This window comes from Copidosoma floridanum, unplaced genomic scaffold (assembly GCF_036245765.1).
Source record: "Copidosoma floridanum isolate Cflo_tuat_1 unplaced genomic scaffold, Cflo_Japanese_pri ptg000022l, whole genome shotgun sequence".
NCBI lineage: Eukaryota > Metazoa > Arthropoda > Insecta > Hymenoptera > Encyrtidae > Copidosoma > Copidosoma floridanum.
In genome coordinates, this window is record NW_028321899.1 from 4,265,196 (window position 1) to 4,282,963 (window position 17,768).

At 31.4% G+C, this 17,768-nt stretch overlaps 1 protein-coding gene across 3 annotated transcripts in view; it reads left to right on the forward strand.

The window, feature by feature from the left end:
• The window catches only part of LOC106642958 (protein-lysine N-methyltransferase SMYD4), a 316,248-nt gene that overhangs the window by 189,873 nt on the left and 108,607 nt on the right, over nucleotides 1–17,768 (forward strand). The window lies entirely within an intron of this gene.

A 17,768-nucleotide genomic window follows, 5' to 3' on the forward strand; every position in this document is an offset into this window, starting at 1 on the left:
GGGTATGGGGAACCCGACAAACTTTTTCCCCCAACTTAAAAATTAAAAAAAAAATTTCTATTTTTATCATATCTCCTTAGCTGTTTTTGGTGTAGAATCACATTTATATATTTAAACAATCTTTTAATTAATGACAATAATGAAAATAAATTGTCGATTGCAACAGTAATTTAAATTTTGTTTTAAAAACTTTCAACAATCACTTTAACAGTTGGTATTGCATTTTCAGTTACGAGATACAGTACAGTTGTATTAAAAATATTTTTATTTTTTTTAATTTTTTTTTTTATTGAAATTTCAAAAAGGTAACTACGTATTAAAAATATAATTGATCATTCATTTTTTTTATTCGTGCATTCCACAATACAGTACCTAATATATTTTAATTTTTTTAAATAGTACAAATTTTTTTTAATTGAAACATCTCCTTAAAATTTACCTAAATATATTTAATTAAATATTTAATTAAATACTTGAAATTATTAGCAGGCAAATTTTTTATTTTATTTAACATACATTTGTATCCGTTGTAAAAAAATTAATGAGTTTGAGGTAAAACCTTTTTTGGAAATACTCAATTGGCTCACGCTTACGTAGTACTTAGAAGAAATTCCGAAATATGAAACTTGAAATTTAGAATACATGATTTCAATTGGAAAAAAATCAGGTACTTGTATAGTAAACCTTAAATAAAATCTTTATAAGGGCTAATTATTAAAACTTATTTCAGTTTACTTAACTTCGCGAAAATTCAGAAAAAAATAAAGCAGTGCCAGGCTAATTATATTGTTATCAGAAGATAAATTAAAATAATAAAATAAGGATAATGCGTACAGTGCGTATTTCTTTAGGTTGTATTATAAAAAAATATTGCACTGGAATACGTTTGTAATTGAAACTTTTTAATTACTAATTTTCAATTTGTCCTCTGCCTATGATTTGAGAGTAATAGTATGTAAAACACTTTATCTTAATTGTATAGACGTTGCAGCTGTGCCTCACCCATACCGTTATACTACAAACATTATTTGGCATCGTATTTTAAGAAAAAAAGATAATACAGTAGCTTACATGTCTTTCTTGGGCTTATAGAATCCGTAGTTGAAGTCCTTATTGAAAATCTTTCTGTACTGGCTTTCTCGTACGACTGTCGGATCGATAACATCTTTCAATTTTATTGATTTTTCCTCACAAATTTCTTCAATCTCTTTGTTACTTTCCTCGTTTCTTTTTTCGGCCTCTTCTTCTTCTTCTTCTTCGTCGTCTTCATCTTCTTCGTTCTCTTCTTCTTCTTGGTATTCTTTTTGTAGGACGTTATCCTCTTTGTCATTTAAAGTATTTTTTAATTTTTTTTCTTCTGTCAGGTACATTTTGTACATTTTTGTAACCGAAAGACCCTCCTCTAGATATTTACGCTGACTGTTTTCACGACAGTAATGGGACTCGATGACAGGAAACTTTCTTATGTGTTGGCGTACTTCATTAGACATGTCATCAGGGTACTTAAATGGCCTGTTGGTGTGGCGTCCTCTCAAATCAGGTTTGATCACTTGTGTAGCGTTCGCATTATTACGTTTTGCTACAGCAGTTTTGACCACTTGTTTGGAAATAGCTAATATTAAAACATATTATTAATTTAAATTACGATGCATCAGCTTCATATCAATTTTGAGAAAAAGTACAACGAAAAATATTGGGTATAAGAGGTTTTTTTTATCTTTATAATAATAAATTGAAAAATAAATTTGAAAAATTTTTTAAATCAAAATGCAGAAATGAAAGATTTAAGTTTGAAAATGCATACTTCGTGTTGAATTATTTGAAAAAATATTAAAAGAATATAAAATTACATAAATAAATCATATTAATATTGCTTGAAGAAAATTTGAGCTTCTTTATTGACGACGGTTTTTTGAACTACGAATACTGCGTGAATGTGAATTAAAAATTTTTACTGAAGGAGTTCAACTTTATATTTTTAAATTGTTTTGACGTTCCTTAACTATAACATGTAACTGTAAAACCTCTTACACTTGTCGTTCACAGTAATTAACAAGTAATTTTATTTAAACGTAAAGGTATATTCTGTGAATTTTGTATTTTTCTTTTGGACTTTTTAGTTTGACTCGTTCAATCAGTAAAGAGTTGTCTTTAACTTTACAGACATCAGTTCCTCTCATATGTAAACAAAAAGTATAATATCGCAATAATCTCAAATAAGTGTGTAGTACTTTTAATAAATATGTAGGTAATAGGACTAACGGCATAAGGGATACTTTAACTGATGCGTTCTTAGAATGGTTCTACATGAAAAATTTACAATGGATATTTTTTCGTCTTGATACTACTCCCCCCCACTCCCATGAATACAATCTCAGCCGCAAAAGATTTTCAATTTTTACCGCGGCGTGAGACTTCGGTAGCTTTAAAGGAATACAGCATCAATATGGAAGTGCACCACTTAGAACTTAGTAGCACAACACTTTTAAAAAAGCTTGCAGTGGGTCACGTTCAATTTCGAAGTCTTGCACAACCAGCATCGAAGTGAGGGGCTTCGAATATATTTAGAGCAAAGAGACCTACGTGAAAGCGAAAGACTGTGACGTTAGAAGCCCTACACTTACATCGAAAAATCCAAGATCAAAATTTATTTACTGTATTTGCTTCAGTATAAAAGTATCAGTTATCGTAGACATTAAGAGCTTTGGCGTTGTTACATTGAAAGTCACGAACCCCCAAGTGTAACCCTTCTATGGTAGAGCGCTGTGTGCTTAGAATGTTTCCAAGCCTCGCGCTTTGAAGCTGGTTGCACAAGATTTAAAACTATTACGAAGCGCAGACGAATATGTTAGAGCAGATATAATTCCACGTTGGTACAGTATTTCTTCAATTCTTTCAAAGTCTTACGCTTCAGTGACTATGACGAGTCGCTGGCTTCAAAATTTCAGTGCTACGTTAAATGTTTCATCGCAAAAATACGTTCTGATACTTTAAAAATATTTATCTTTCAGAATTCAATACAAAATCATATTTTAACGTACCTAGAGTGTTTAGGAACATCGCACGACACACGGATACCGTTCCACTTGTTGTGGGCAGAGTATAAACCTGGTAATTTTTTTTTTTCAAAGATTTGTTGAAAATTTCCGCTAGCTCATACGCCTCTTCATTTGGTTCAGACTGAGTTTTTACGGAAATCCAATTGTTCAAACATTGCCATTGTTTGTTTTTATCAGCTAAGGCGTAATAATTATTAAATGCACTCTGTCGTTCGGCAGACCCTATTTTTTCTCTGCATTTCAATAAACACTTTTCAGAGCATTCTGGTCCCATAATTTTAGCGTCAATTGGCCCCATTCTGCCTGTTCCTTCTTTTCCTTCAGCTCGTTTATCCTTTGCACTTTTATCAAGCCATTCACTTTCCCTTTTTTGTCTCTTTCTACTTAAAGTACTTTGCAGTCTTTTATTTTTCATGGTTCTTTTCATAATTTTCCTTCCCGTAGTGTTCGAAATTTGTGGCAAGGTAGAATCTTATAACAAAAATTTACTGTTTAATTTTGTAGCTTCCTCATAAAAATAGTTTCGTAACGGCAAAAAAAATTTCACCTTAATAACTGTATGGAAATGTCTTATAATAATTAAATATCAGGATTAAAAAATTTTCTTTTAAAAAAAAAGGCTAGCTCTCTTTCCATACATCTCTGTCTTTCTTTCTCTGTTTCTCTCTACTCATCTCTGTTGCTCTCTTTCTCCTTCTCTCTATGATTGCGTGTGATCAGTCACATGTGAGAAACCCGTCGACCGATTTCAAAGATCCGGATCTAATTTTTTTTTTATTGCACCTCTTATATTATAACCGCTCAAAAAAATACTTAAGTTTTATACGTTACTATTATAGTTCTAACCTTTTTACCGGATTCAAAAAGAGTTATTTAGTATTTTCAGTAAGAATATATCAATCAGGTTTCGTAATTACATTTTTTTTATGACGAATTACTCAAGTTTCATTTTCCATTTTATTCTTTCATTTCAGTCTGATTTAATGAAAAGATTTATCTTAGAAAGCATTATAGAAACCTAATCTTACATTTTTAATTCTCCTAATATATTTTGTACATTTCATTAGTATTTTAAAAATACTAAATTTTATACAATATAAAGTAAATTTAAAATAAAGTAAACGTTAAATGCTTAATAATAGATTTTAATAATGTAGGGTTTAAAGTTTTTTTTTTTTTAATTTTTATTTGGCGTTAAAAAATTTAAGTTTTATCCGACATCGGGATTGTCATAACTGTAAATTTTGATTCCAAGACATTATTTTCCATAATTTTAGGGGTGATAAATTTTGAATCAAGTAAATTCAATCAATTTTAATGTAAAAAGACTAGAAAAATTCATATCACAGGGCCATACTTGGGGATTCAATTCAGACATTATAGCTTAGCAGTGCTAATCTCTTACTACAACAAAACAACGGGTATGTTACCATACTTAATTTTGTACAAATTCTTAGAATTCAAATTACCTTGAAAATCAGTCACTGTTGATATTTCAGTACTATTATTTGTATCTGTACTGACACTTGAATTTGGATGCGGTACGTCGGATAAGATTCCTTAAAACAAAAAGCAAGAGAAAAAATGGAGCACATCAAATTGTGTTTTTTTTTGGACATAATTTATGATTTTATGAAATGATCTGTATAAGTATAATTAATTTTTAACATTATATTCACCAAGCTCAACTTCCATAAGTGTCGTTTCAACATTACGTTGTAACAAATTAGTAGTGTTTTCTGTTGAACCATCAGCTGATAATAAACACGAATCAACGGTTGATGCTGCAACAGATAGTTCTAAAAGCGATTGTTCCGCATCTGATCGGTTCACATCTAAAAAATATATATATCTTTTATGAATAAACGTATTTATTATTTCAATAATAATTTTTTTAAATCAGAAATTCGTTAATTAATGGACACGCTTATTAGTGCGCTTCATACACTCTTACTTTTGTAATATATTTATTCGCAAATCTTACTTCATTTTCCAGTTATTAAAAATGACTTGTCTTTTTTATTTTTGATTCCACATCTAGCAAATTTGAGGTATGTATATACCTAATGGGGCTACTTACTATAAAAAAAAAACTTAACGGTTTGTCCTAACTTTAACGAATTTTTAAAAATTTTTATGTTTTATTTAAAACAATGGGCATCCCGCCACTCCCCCCACTCGTCTTACTTAACAAACATTATCGCTTTTATCAATTTTACAACTTCTTTTAATAAAATGACACTTGTCACTAAAATTGTAATTCGAAAACAAAATTGGTAATTTGAAGTAGTTTTCTATTTATTATCTATAAATATTTTTACAATAACCAAAATATCACAATGATTACGGAACAATAAATTTGAAAGCCAAAATTCAATTTCGTGTATTTTTGAAAATATTTTTCGACGAAATGTTCAAATTGTCAGATTTTGGTGCTGCAACTTCAACACCATCCTAGTCATAGATACAATTTTTTTTGGTCCCTTACATGCGTAAAAATGTTGTTCATGTTAAAAACTGTAAGATTCCATGCCGTAGTAAAATTAAAAATCCCTATGTTGATACCAGGTTTCGTCAAAACTGTCAATTTTCGAGTGAGATACAAGCCCGTAACGCTAATTTTGTCCATCTTCAACTAAAACAATTCTTTTATATAATATAAATGCTGTTGTACCTTGAGCAGAAAAATTTTCTTGATTATTTGAAAAAATATTCAGATGGATATCTCCTTACACGACGTTGTAATTAACAGGGACATGAAATAGACCGTTTTTCGTAGAATGGCTCACATATTATATAAGAAGACAGGTACCTCAATCTCGACTATTACAAATTGTTTTAATATTTTTCCTGTTATTATAACTAACACTGCCATGCACTTTTTGATCGAATTTTTTTATTGGGCTATTGCAATAATTCATAATTACCATTGTTATCGGAATGTGAAAACGTTGAATGTGACTCCTCTTCAAAACTATTTTCGACCTTATCAAGAGGTTGAGAATGCTCATCGTACCAGGAACTAATATCTAAAAGCGAAATACTTATCAATAGTTATTTTACAAATTTATTACTTCTTGAGTATCAAGGTAAATATGGAATCAGCAAACAATAGGTGAGTGGCAAGTCGATATTATGGATAACCTTGTCCCGTATATATACTTAAATATTGTAAATTATTAGCTAAATATTATATATTACAGTCCAAGTTTTAAAAAATACGTTTTTGGTGATGGCAATTGGACTCCAGGCTTTGGAGCGATAAATAAAAATAGATTCGTACTTTTAAATAAACGAATCGCTAAACCATAATTATATCGGTCTATAAGTAAAAAAAAAAAAAAAACCCAAAAAACTACTGCTGTTTCAAGTAGTGCAATGCTTTCTCAAATACATTTATTGTTTCAGCTGAATCTAGATTACAACCAATATTTGTGATCCTTAATCGTTTCTAAAGTACACCTCAAGAAGGTTTAATTGTATCAGAGAAATACCCAAGTAAAAGGGCCCAATAAAAACTGATAAATAATTTTTTAATCAATTTCTAGTCGGTTTTTTACTTAGAAAACCATATAAAACACAATTACGTTAAAAAATTAACGTTTGTCATATTTATTTCTTTTACTAGCACAAGATTAAGCATAAGTAAATCAACAAAATTTAATTCCACCATCCGGCTGGCAACACCGAAACGGTAGGGTTAACTATTTTACATGAAATCAAAAAAAATTAAAAATATACTTCTTTTTATAATTAAATAGTAAAATATAAATAAATAACACAAGCACCTATTACCCGATGACGCGGGGTGCCTACTAGCCACTCTATTGAACATTAAAATATTAATTATTAACACAAGTACCTATCAACCGATGACTCGAGGCTTACTGGCCACTCTATTGAATAAGAAAATATTATTAATTAATAACACAAGCGCCTATCACTCGATGACTCAGGGCGTTTACTGGCCACTGTATTAAACAATAAAATATTTATTTTCAACACAAGCGTCTATTACCTGACAACTCAAGACCATAAGTAGCTACTTTAACAATTAATAAAGTATTAAATATTGCAAAAAGTTCATTTACTAGATATTTGAACCACTTTCTAGCTAATTTATTAATTAATAAAGCATAAGTTAATAACATAAATGCCACTTACTATGTTACCTGTAGCGCTTTAGCTGTGAATTATAGCCTCATTAATATATAAAGAGGCTTGTAAGCTCCAATAATCTGATAAATGATTTTTTCGTTGTTATTTAATAATTTATTATAGTATAAAGAGACCGCTTGTGACTGCTGAGCGTCCGCGTAATTTAATAATTAATGAAAAAAATAAATCAGTGCCTTGTGTCACCTGGTGATTAGGGATAGTGTTATTATTTCTTGCATCATTAAATATTACAATAGCCAGTAAGTGACCTAGGTTGCCTGGTAATTGGCATCTTTGTTATTATTAATTGCTTAATTATTAATAAAGTTGCCAGTGAGTGCCCCGATTTTTTGGGGGATTGACGCTTGCGTCGTTAATTATTATTTTATTATGGAATAAAGTGGCTAGTAAACGCCCTGGGTCATCGGTTGATAGGCGCTTGTGTTGATTATTAGTACTTTATTATTAAATAGAGGAGCTAATAAATGCTTCGGGTCATCAGTTGATAGGTTCATGTGTTAATTATTATTTTATTTTTTAATAGAGTGGCCAGTAAGTACCCCGGGTTATCGGGTGACAGGCGCTTGTGTTATTATTGATTGGGTTATTTAGTGAATAAACTAGGGGTTGTTTTATTATGTATGAAATTTTATCGAGTTATCTGGGTTTTTGCGTATTGCCGGGTGTAGCCAATTTGAATTTCGCGTGACTTTGGATGCCACTATTGGGAGTTTTGTCTTATTTCCCGCTTTTAAAGGAGGTTCTAAAGCTACCTGGCTCTCACCTAAATGGTGGGAGATATTAAAAACGCTGGCCTGTCATTGGTGGGAGTTTTTTCCGTTGGGAGAAATATCCATGACCCCTCACGTCGTATGTGACTGCCAAGAAACAGCTAATCGATCTGCAAACTTCAACAACAAAGAAAACACGGTAAGACTTAACCGGTCACCCACCCATCCAATTACCAGCCGCGCTCAATGCTGCTTAACCTTGCAGATCGGTTGACCCTCTGACTTTAGCTCGAGTATCAGAAGACATATCCCACAGACTGTCTACTTATTCAGGTTAACCTGTTCTTAGCCATATTTTCTGCAGTATACTGCAACTCTTTGGATTTAAAAAATATTTTTCATGCAATCGGCTAACCTTAAAAAAAGTCTTAATTATTCAGCCTGAAATAAATTTCTGAATTTTAGCCTTTTGTGAACACAGCAGTAGGATTGTTGATATGCTTCCCAATAGTGGAACGCCTTCATCAAACATAGCTTCTCCCTCTGACGTCTTCTTAAAATGAGACTTTTGGGAGATAATCTTTGTTGCCTGTATGTGTAGGCTATCGCATAATATAGCTCGCGTATATACGTTTCGACACTATTCTTGGCTGTTCAGTATATGGACTTTATTCTCTTGAAGCGTAAAAGCCGTATCATTTGCAAATTGAGTGTCATAACAATATGTGATAACAATATACAGGTACTTACAATCATCTTTCTCAGCATCCACTTCATTCATGTTTATCAGTTGTGTCGTTCTTCTGTTAGCACTTTCACTTACTAATTATAACTAAAAAAATAATGCCTTATACGCGACTCTCTTAACAAAGTTGACAGAATTCTGATGAGAGGCACACACAAAGAAGGGCTAGCTCTCACATTACTTTTTTACCTTCGGTTGAACAACCGACTCATGTAAAGATCTGTATTATCGACACATTATCGACCTTTGACGTCATGTTTTTCCTCAATCAGGGGAAAAATTACCTTAGTTTCCCAGTAAAAATTAAAGCTAATTTAGATGAATTTTTTAGTTACAAAAAAATATCGTAAGAATACCGTAAAAACAATAGTCAAGATTCCTTGATTACAATTTTACCGTTGCTTTTACGGTAAAAATTTATGTAACTTTTTTATAAGCAATTGATGGTTTCGTCTCACTTACATTATTATTTCAACCTAAAAAATAATTTCAATTTTAAATTTAAAAAACGTTTCTCAAATCTTCATTAAAGTGCTAAGCTATATTATTATTCTTGAATAAATGTTTGAAAATTAAAAATAAACTATTTCAAAATTATTAACATGTCAAGCTTCAATTACAAGGTCGAGGCAGTGCAAAAATGTAAGTATAAAGAACTATATAACCCAAAATTATCAACATCTGTCAATGAGAACTTATGTATGTATTAATATTTAAGGAAATCTTAGAACTTCGTCAATAAAAAGTGAATAAAATAATCCATCAGGATGATTCAAAATAGAAAATAAAGCTTGTGTTAAGCCATATAAGGTAATTTAAGATAGTTTGAATTTTATTTATTTGAAAGATATAAGAAATCTGCTTGTTGAAAATAAAAAATTTTTTCAGCTGCAATTTGAGTGAGAAAACAAACATTTAAACCCATTTCTCATGAAATTCAGCCGTTGGATTTTTGAAATATGACTGACTACATAAACATACACATAGACAAACATTGTTAAAAAATGATATTTTCAGATTCCTTGTACCATACAAGACATTTCTCTAAAATTTTAGGAAAAATTTTTTTTTGCCCATACAAAGCTTCCTTTATAAGGAAGCAAAAGAACATTACATTATAAATCTGAAATTCTTAAATCTGACAATGGGTATTTAATAAATGTTTTATTTTCCCATTAAACCTCAGAATTTTACACAGCAAAAGGTAGAAAAATAGATGCCCATGATGATTCACAATACAAATTAAAGTTGTAGTGATGCTTTTTGCACTTAATCTTTATAATAAACGATATAAGAATCTGAGTACTTTTAAAATAACTGAAAGATGTATAGATTACGAAAAATTCTTGTATTTCTTTTCTTATTGTTGCGTGGAGTAAAAGTAAGCTTTATTAGGTTAATAAGGTTGCTGTGTGAATTTTTTTCAATTAAGGAAAAAAAAAAAAAAATTTTAAGTAGTAGATATTTATAATCTATTAACGAAACAAAAAAATCCAAGTAATTTTGAATAAAAAATTTTTTGTTTTTTTGAATATGAAGCAAAATAAGGTATCTTTTATGTTGATCGGTAAATTTATAATTAACAAACTCTAAAGTAAGTAATAAACTTATGGACACGATGAGTGGGAACATTTTGTTTTGTTAATAAATAAATCAAAGTAGTTTTATAAACATTGAAGATATTAGAAGTATTGTAAGCCAAAATACTTATTGATCAAATACATACATTTTGGCACTTAAAGAATGTCTGTACAATAGTCCCATGTCTGAAAAACAGTACCAATATACATATTAAATAAGATTGGAAAAAATCAAAATCTATTCCTGGACATCGTATTGCATACGGCAGGGTATAACATATTATTCGCGTAAGCCTAGCATCAGTACTGCAGATAACAAAATTTAAAGAGTGTAATCGGTTTTCGAGCAGTTTTTGTTTGTGTTTACTATTTTTCTTCGCAAGTTATATTCTTTCTTTGAACAAATAATGCGAAAAATGTAATTTTTTTTTCTTACAAACGTTTTGTATGAAATTGAAAAAAAATTATTCACAATTTCACTGAAAAGTCATCAATAAAAAGTTGACCATCTCTACAAAAATAAATCTTCAGGCTAAAAGTTTACTGAATTTCGGCTTGTGTTTTCAAGTCTTGCTCGTTTACCCGCTACTCGTTCATCTAGGTTTGGATTTTTAAAGAGAAAAAATACATCTCAGGCCTACAGAGTGAATATGTTTTGACTCACCTAGGTTTCCGATTACTTACCATACATTCGTTCGTTTATTCATACACAATTGTACAGAAAAGCTACCAAGAAAAACTTGTTTTTAATTAAACATATTTATTTTACGTTCCTGTCTACCAGACAAAGGCAGGGTCCATATTTTTTCAGTGAAATGCCTTAAAAATTGTAAAAACCTTGTTTTCTGCCCTCCAACTGACAATTAACTTATTTATTTGTTCATTTATTTATCAATTAATGAACAAAAGATGTTAATCATCAGAGCCACGTGGTATAAAAGATCTTGGCATCTGAACTTACCTGCTCGCACAACTTAATAATTTTTTTACTAATTAATTAAGAAAAACTCAGCGTTTCTCTTAATACAACCCAGAGTACTAGGATTCTATGTATGACAACGTAGCGTAAGGGCATTATTTTCTTCTTACGGCAGAGCGCTAGGATTATCTTTGTCACAACTAACCACGGAGAAATTTTTTTCATTGCAAGGCAGCGTAGGGGATTCTTTTCGTTGCAGTACAGAGCACTGGAATTGTTTTTGTTGCAACGTAGAGCACAAGGATTATTTTCGTCGCAATGTAATGTGGAGGAACTGTTTTCGTCACAAAATAGTGGGGTGGGATTTTCTTCGTCACAGTACAAAGCACTGGGATTTTCTTCGTCACAACGTTGAGCAGAGGAATTCTCTTCTTTGCAGTACAGAGCACTGGAATTGTCTTCGTTGCAGAATAGCATAGAGGGATTCTCTTCGTGGCAACGTACTGCAAAGGAATTTTTTTCGTCGCAGTACAGACCACTGGGACTTTCTTCTTCGCAGCATAGCGTCAAGGGATTCTCTTCGTCACAAAATAGTGGGGTGGGATTTTCTTCGTCACAGTACAAAGCACTGGGATTCTCTTCGTCGCAACGTAGAGTGGAGGAATTCTCTTCGTTGCAGTACAGAGCACTGGGATTTTCTACGTCACGGCGTAGCGTAGAGGGATTCTCTTCGTCGCAACGTAGCGTGGAGGGATTATTTTCGTCACAGTGTAGTGTGATGGAATTCTATTCATTAAAGCAGTGAGTTGGGCTTATTTTGCTTGGAGTACATAGCGCTGGAATAGTCTTCGTGAAACCTTTGGTCTGGAATAGTCTTCCTCTCAGGCGTCGAATTGTGTGCCTGTGTTATTGTTATATTCCAAATTGATATGAATTATATTGTAACTAAAAGCTATCCGTCCGTCAAATTCAGATAAGACGTATTGTGAATATAAAGCAAGCTCATGTGACAAGAGGAGCTCATACGTCATTTATATGCGTGTGCATAATAGCTTTAAGGTAAATGTTCAACAATATGCTGTCATATGGTACAGCCAGCCTCCTTGTAAGAATGCACGTATGTATTGAAATCGTATTATATTTATGAACGAATACATTTTACTGTATGGGTGAATGAATAATTTACTAGCGCAGTGATTGTCCACTTCTAATAACACATATTTTTAAATTTTTAATAAACACACTATTTCATTATAGTTAAAATTGATTGCATAATCTCCAAAAGGATTAATTTTCAAATTTGTCAACTTACTGTCACAATTGAACTTGTATTTGGCGTTCTTATATCGCTGATGCGAGCCTTCATCATCACTAACCCCAAAAAACTCAATCGCACTTGTCAGAAAAAATGCGATTGGTACTGTTGTATTGTTATGTCCTAATATATGAAATCATAACATGTTACGTCATTGTGCAACTGTCAACGCAGTCTGCAAGAATATCGCTCATTGGTTGACCTAATTCAACCAAAGGCCTCTTTTACTCGCTCTGACGCTATAAAAACTTACCATCAAGAGGAAAAATTTCTCTTTTTACGTCTGTCATCTGTCCTCTAAAGTTTTAGTCTACTTTCGACTCCCGTGACTCGTGAGTACCTTATACACGTAAAGCATAACGTGTAGGCTGACGCAACTCGGGTGTAGTTCGAGAGTATCAATAACATCAGACTACGCTAAGGATCGAGGTACAATGAATGAGGCCCACCGAAAGTAGTTCTGGCCATAGCAGAGAAGGCAGAAACCGCAACCACTTATAGGCCACGAACTCATTCGTGTAGTATAAATAATCGATGGGAATTACTGCACGAAGCATTAGGAAACTCCAAAGCAGCAGTTACAACAGTCAGTGATAGATGTAAGTTTTTCATCAGTAATACAATTAATATCAAAATCTGTGAAGTAATCTAAATGGACTGTATTTAAGAGAATACATGTTTTGAATTGTTTTAATAACATAATTAAAAATTAAACATTGATCAAATCCAAGCAAGAGAAGTGTGCGAGCATACCTAGCTGATCCTTGTCGATTTTCGTTTGTTTTGTGTGCCGTGCACATTTTTTGTTCAACTGTTAAGGAATTTACCAGCTTATCTTCAGATTTATTCGTTAATTTTATGTAAGTACTAACTTTATGAGCATTATATACTAGTGTCCAAGTATTAGTGCGTCCCGTTTCTCATTAGATTCAACATGTTCAGACAACACGTACAGGCATTCAATCACGAGAATTTCGGTATCTCTTTGAAGTTCATAATCAAGGCACGTTTGATAAGTAAATCGTGCAAACCTAAGCTATTGTTAATAGTGCATCAAATTTCCCCTAAGTGCGAGAGCCATTTGTGATTGTAAACGTGTGAATGGTGCTAATCCCGGTTAATGTCGTGCAGCGATTGACTAGTACAATGTGTTTTACAGTCAGCGATTGAAAGTTGAATTGTGCAATAAAATTATATGTAATTTAATCGGATTCGTAGAAAAGCATTTTACTTGGCGACGTGGTGTGTGCTACAATAACGTCGTATATAAAAATAGACTGGGACACATGAGTTCTCCTTGTTTTTCTAACGTATAAGCACAAACAACTCTGCGAACGCTTTTGTTGATACAAGTGCACATGCATCGGCTTGCATTTTCGGCAATCAGCCTACATAACTAGTGAAAAGACAACAGTCCCTCACTTTATTTCATGTCCGACAAGGTCGTCAATTGAGGCATTTAGCCTATGTATTAAGCAAAGAGACATCAGTCATTTTGATTCAAAATAAGCCCACCAGGGATATTTTACGGTCATTAGTAGACAACAGACCGTGTGACTGAATACAAACTGTATAAAGATAAAATCTATAGTATTTATTGTTTAGCTGTTCAATTCAATACGTTATAATTACGTTGAATTAATTAGTGACTCACATAAATCGGAAACTTTTACTTCGTCTTCTATTTTTAAAAGAGATGAAATAAAATTGTTTGATGATGCAATTCATAATTTAAATAAGCAAATAACTAGAGCCTGCATGACATCTCTGGAAGCTGATATTCTCATGAAAACTAATAAGTTTCTAACTTTTTGCAATTGATCAGTCGAAAGACTAGTAAAAGAGAATACTTATTTTTGTATAAGCACTGATAATTTTATTCTATCTAAAAATGTTTTTTAAGCTTCATGTGAAAAATTTCTTTAAAAATAAACATATTTCATCTCCAGTTAAAAAACTAGTATTATTGTGGACCTGTATTAGTTTCAAGTCATTATACAAAAATTGTTTATTAATTAAATGTTCACAAATTGAATTTTCATAAAAATTTCTATTTTTTTAAAACACTTCAGTCTTGCAGTTAATGGTACAAGCGTTATGTTGTTTTTATTTCTACACATGCAACATGTTTTATGAGAAATAAGAGCTCTTTGAAGGATCAACTCTATGGTGGATTTTTTTTTTTTTAGTTTTCTTACTGCTACCTCAAAAATACTTCCTAAGCTTCAAGAACTGGCCATTTTTAAGCTTGACTAAGTGTTTATTGACTGACTTCCATCACTGGTTGCAGATTCTATTTCCGCTTAGGTTTTCGTGTACAAAAAAAAAGTCTTCTACACTTATCGCAGTGTTTAAACCCAATTTTAATATTATCTTTATTGAACTGCTCACAAACGGTTTTGACTTCACTAGCTGAATTGATGATTTTGATCTGAGCTAACATTCTGTTGAGATTTTGCTTCAAGTGATTTCAGCATTGATTAGTCAATGTAAAAACTGAAATGGCAAATATTCAAAATATATTAAGAGATTATCAAAGTTATTTTTAAATAATTGAAAAAATTATTTTTTTTAATAAGAGGTCATTTGAAAAGTCACAAAACTGTATAAATGTAATGCATGGAAAACTTTTAATAAAAATTTGCTTGAAAAAACCTGAAAAAAAAACCCCTAGTGATTGTAATCTCACACAATCCCAAATTGTTTAAAATCACTAAGTTTAATGAAGAAAAAAATGAAAAAACTCGGTCGATTATGGCTGGTTGCACATGAGTGAAGAGCATTTCTCAACCACACACTGTTATAAAATGTTGTTTACTGTTACCGTTGCCTGGACTACTGAAGTAAAAAATTTTAAACAATAAAAATGTAGACAATTGGGAGCACGTTATATTAAATCAATGCATTTAAAATAGTAAAACTATTGAATAACATTGAAGTAATGTGGTTAAGTAAGCCCTTGAGAGTTCCAAAAAATTGTCAAATAAATGTGTGACATGCAAATGACAATTGTAAAAAAGGACCATAAAATTTTTTATTTGCACATTTAAACAATTTTTCGATTATTAACAAAAACTGTTAATAACTTTTTTCTCCAGGATTTTGACTTTCCACCCTTTAAATTCGTAATCAGGAAATCGAAGTACATGAGAAATTCCTTGGTGGAAATGTGGAGACCTTCTTAGTATATTCCTTGTATTCTTTCTTTACATTTCCTTAATTCTTATTCCTTCTACTTAAACCAATATCATTTTTTACTCCCAAGTCGGTATTTTTTTTTGGATGTATTAGTGCCTTTTCTTTCCTTATTTTGAACAATAATATTAATTATAATTATATAATACAATAATTATAATCATAGTAATTATAATAAACTTTGTACAATGTAAGGCCCAGCACTGGGAAACAAGTATACAGGAACACAATGCGGAACCCCTCAGACAATTGTGCTACAAGGAGTCGTGAATTTAAACAAGTAAAGCGCCTTAAATAAAGTTTTTTGTATCTGAAAAAAACTCTATCCAGTCCTTTGCAGCTACAAAAGAAAAAGAATTTGTAGAACAGTTTCCATATTCTAAGATCTGTTGGACGAGTATTTTTCAAGTAATATTCCAGAAATATATTTTTTTTACTTCTTACTTTGATTTTAAAGCATTATTTAACACAAAATTAAATATTAAGGTGGTGGGATTTGACAATATTTAAAAAATGACAAAAATGATAACACATATGTTTTTGCCGTTGGTTTTGAGATTGTGTACCGAAGAAACGAAAAAAAGTCTCGTAAAAACGGTTTTTTCTGATTTGGAGTATGATCCTGCCCAAAAATAATTTTTAAAATATTGCAACTCGAAAGAACGAAAAAAAATATATAAAAAGTGTTATTTAGATATTAGCTAAAAAATGTCTACATAATAAAATATTAAAAAATTTGAAAAAAAATTTGAGGAGTATTTTAATAAAAAAAAATCTGAAAAATCAGCGTATTTCTGTTATAGAATAAAATAGACGAAGGTGCTGGCCGTGTTCACTCTCACAGCGAATAGCCTTTAGATGAAATTTACTTTAATTTTTTTTTCCATTTATGATAACATGTAACTATAATAAATGATTCTGATCCACCACATTTTCTCATCACAGTTATTAAATCCTGATAGTGCTTCTGCATATATTTTAGACTTTCATGGACTTAAAGAGCTGTATAAAGAGATTTACAGTTTTTTTCTTTGTTTAAAATTTTGAGAAATATTAGATGCTCTATTTGTAAATGCCTCTAATAATCCTTGATGAAAATCAGTGTTCAAACTTTTTTGATTATATTTTAAATGATTAAATTGGATGTATTTAATAATAATACAAAAATTTATATAAAATAGTAGAGTCAATCTTCCCCCATGTCATAATAGACAGGAATCTCAGTAATTTAATATGTGAGTCTGTATCCATTATATCAAAACATATTAAGTTTTCCATTTTTTGTTAAGTAGTTTTAATGTACCCAGTACTCTAGTTAAAGATTACTAGAGGAAAAAATAATGGACGTACTATCTGATCAATAATATAAAAGAATGGACTTTAAAACATTTCTTTACCAAAGGTATCTGATAATTCTTTAGAGTATACGCATAAATCAAAACTTCTCAAAATTTCTGCGTTTCAAAATATCATAGTGACACATCCTGCTGTTAATCGTGTGTTGTGTGTGTCTGCTTGTGACCATTTTTTGTAAAAGAATTATTTTATAATTTGGTAAACTTGGCAACGTATGCAGTTTAATATAAATGTCTGTACATTTTGACTATTTGATTTTTTCTTTGTAGTCTTCGTCAAAGTTTGAATATGCTCTTTGAAAAGATCATAATTTTTTTACAAATCAATCTACTTTATATATCTCATAATAGGGCAATGTAGGATTGTGCAGAATATGTGTACATAAACAACTATTATATATATTCCTATATTTTATAGTTATCTTGCTGGGGCTGTCCACACATCTCCCCACACCCCCGTGGTCCCTCCACAACCCCCCACAATCCCCCCCCCTAATAGTATACTAGAAAAACTTTTTATTTCTCTGTAAATTTAACCCAACAAACTTTGTGTTAATCCCCACGCTCCCTACTATCCCCCACGACCCCCCGCATAAATTTAGTGGCCCCAAAATCTCCCCACCCCCTCAAAAACTTAGAATATTTTGAGAAAATAAAGGTTATAGATAGGGTAACTCGCGTAACCCACAGCCCTCCCCTGCATCTTTTCAC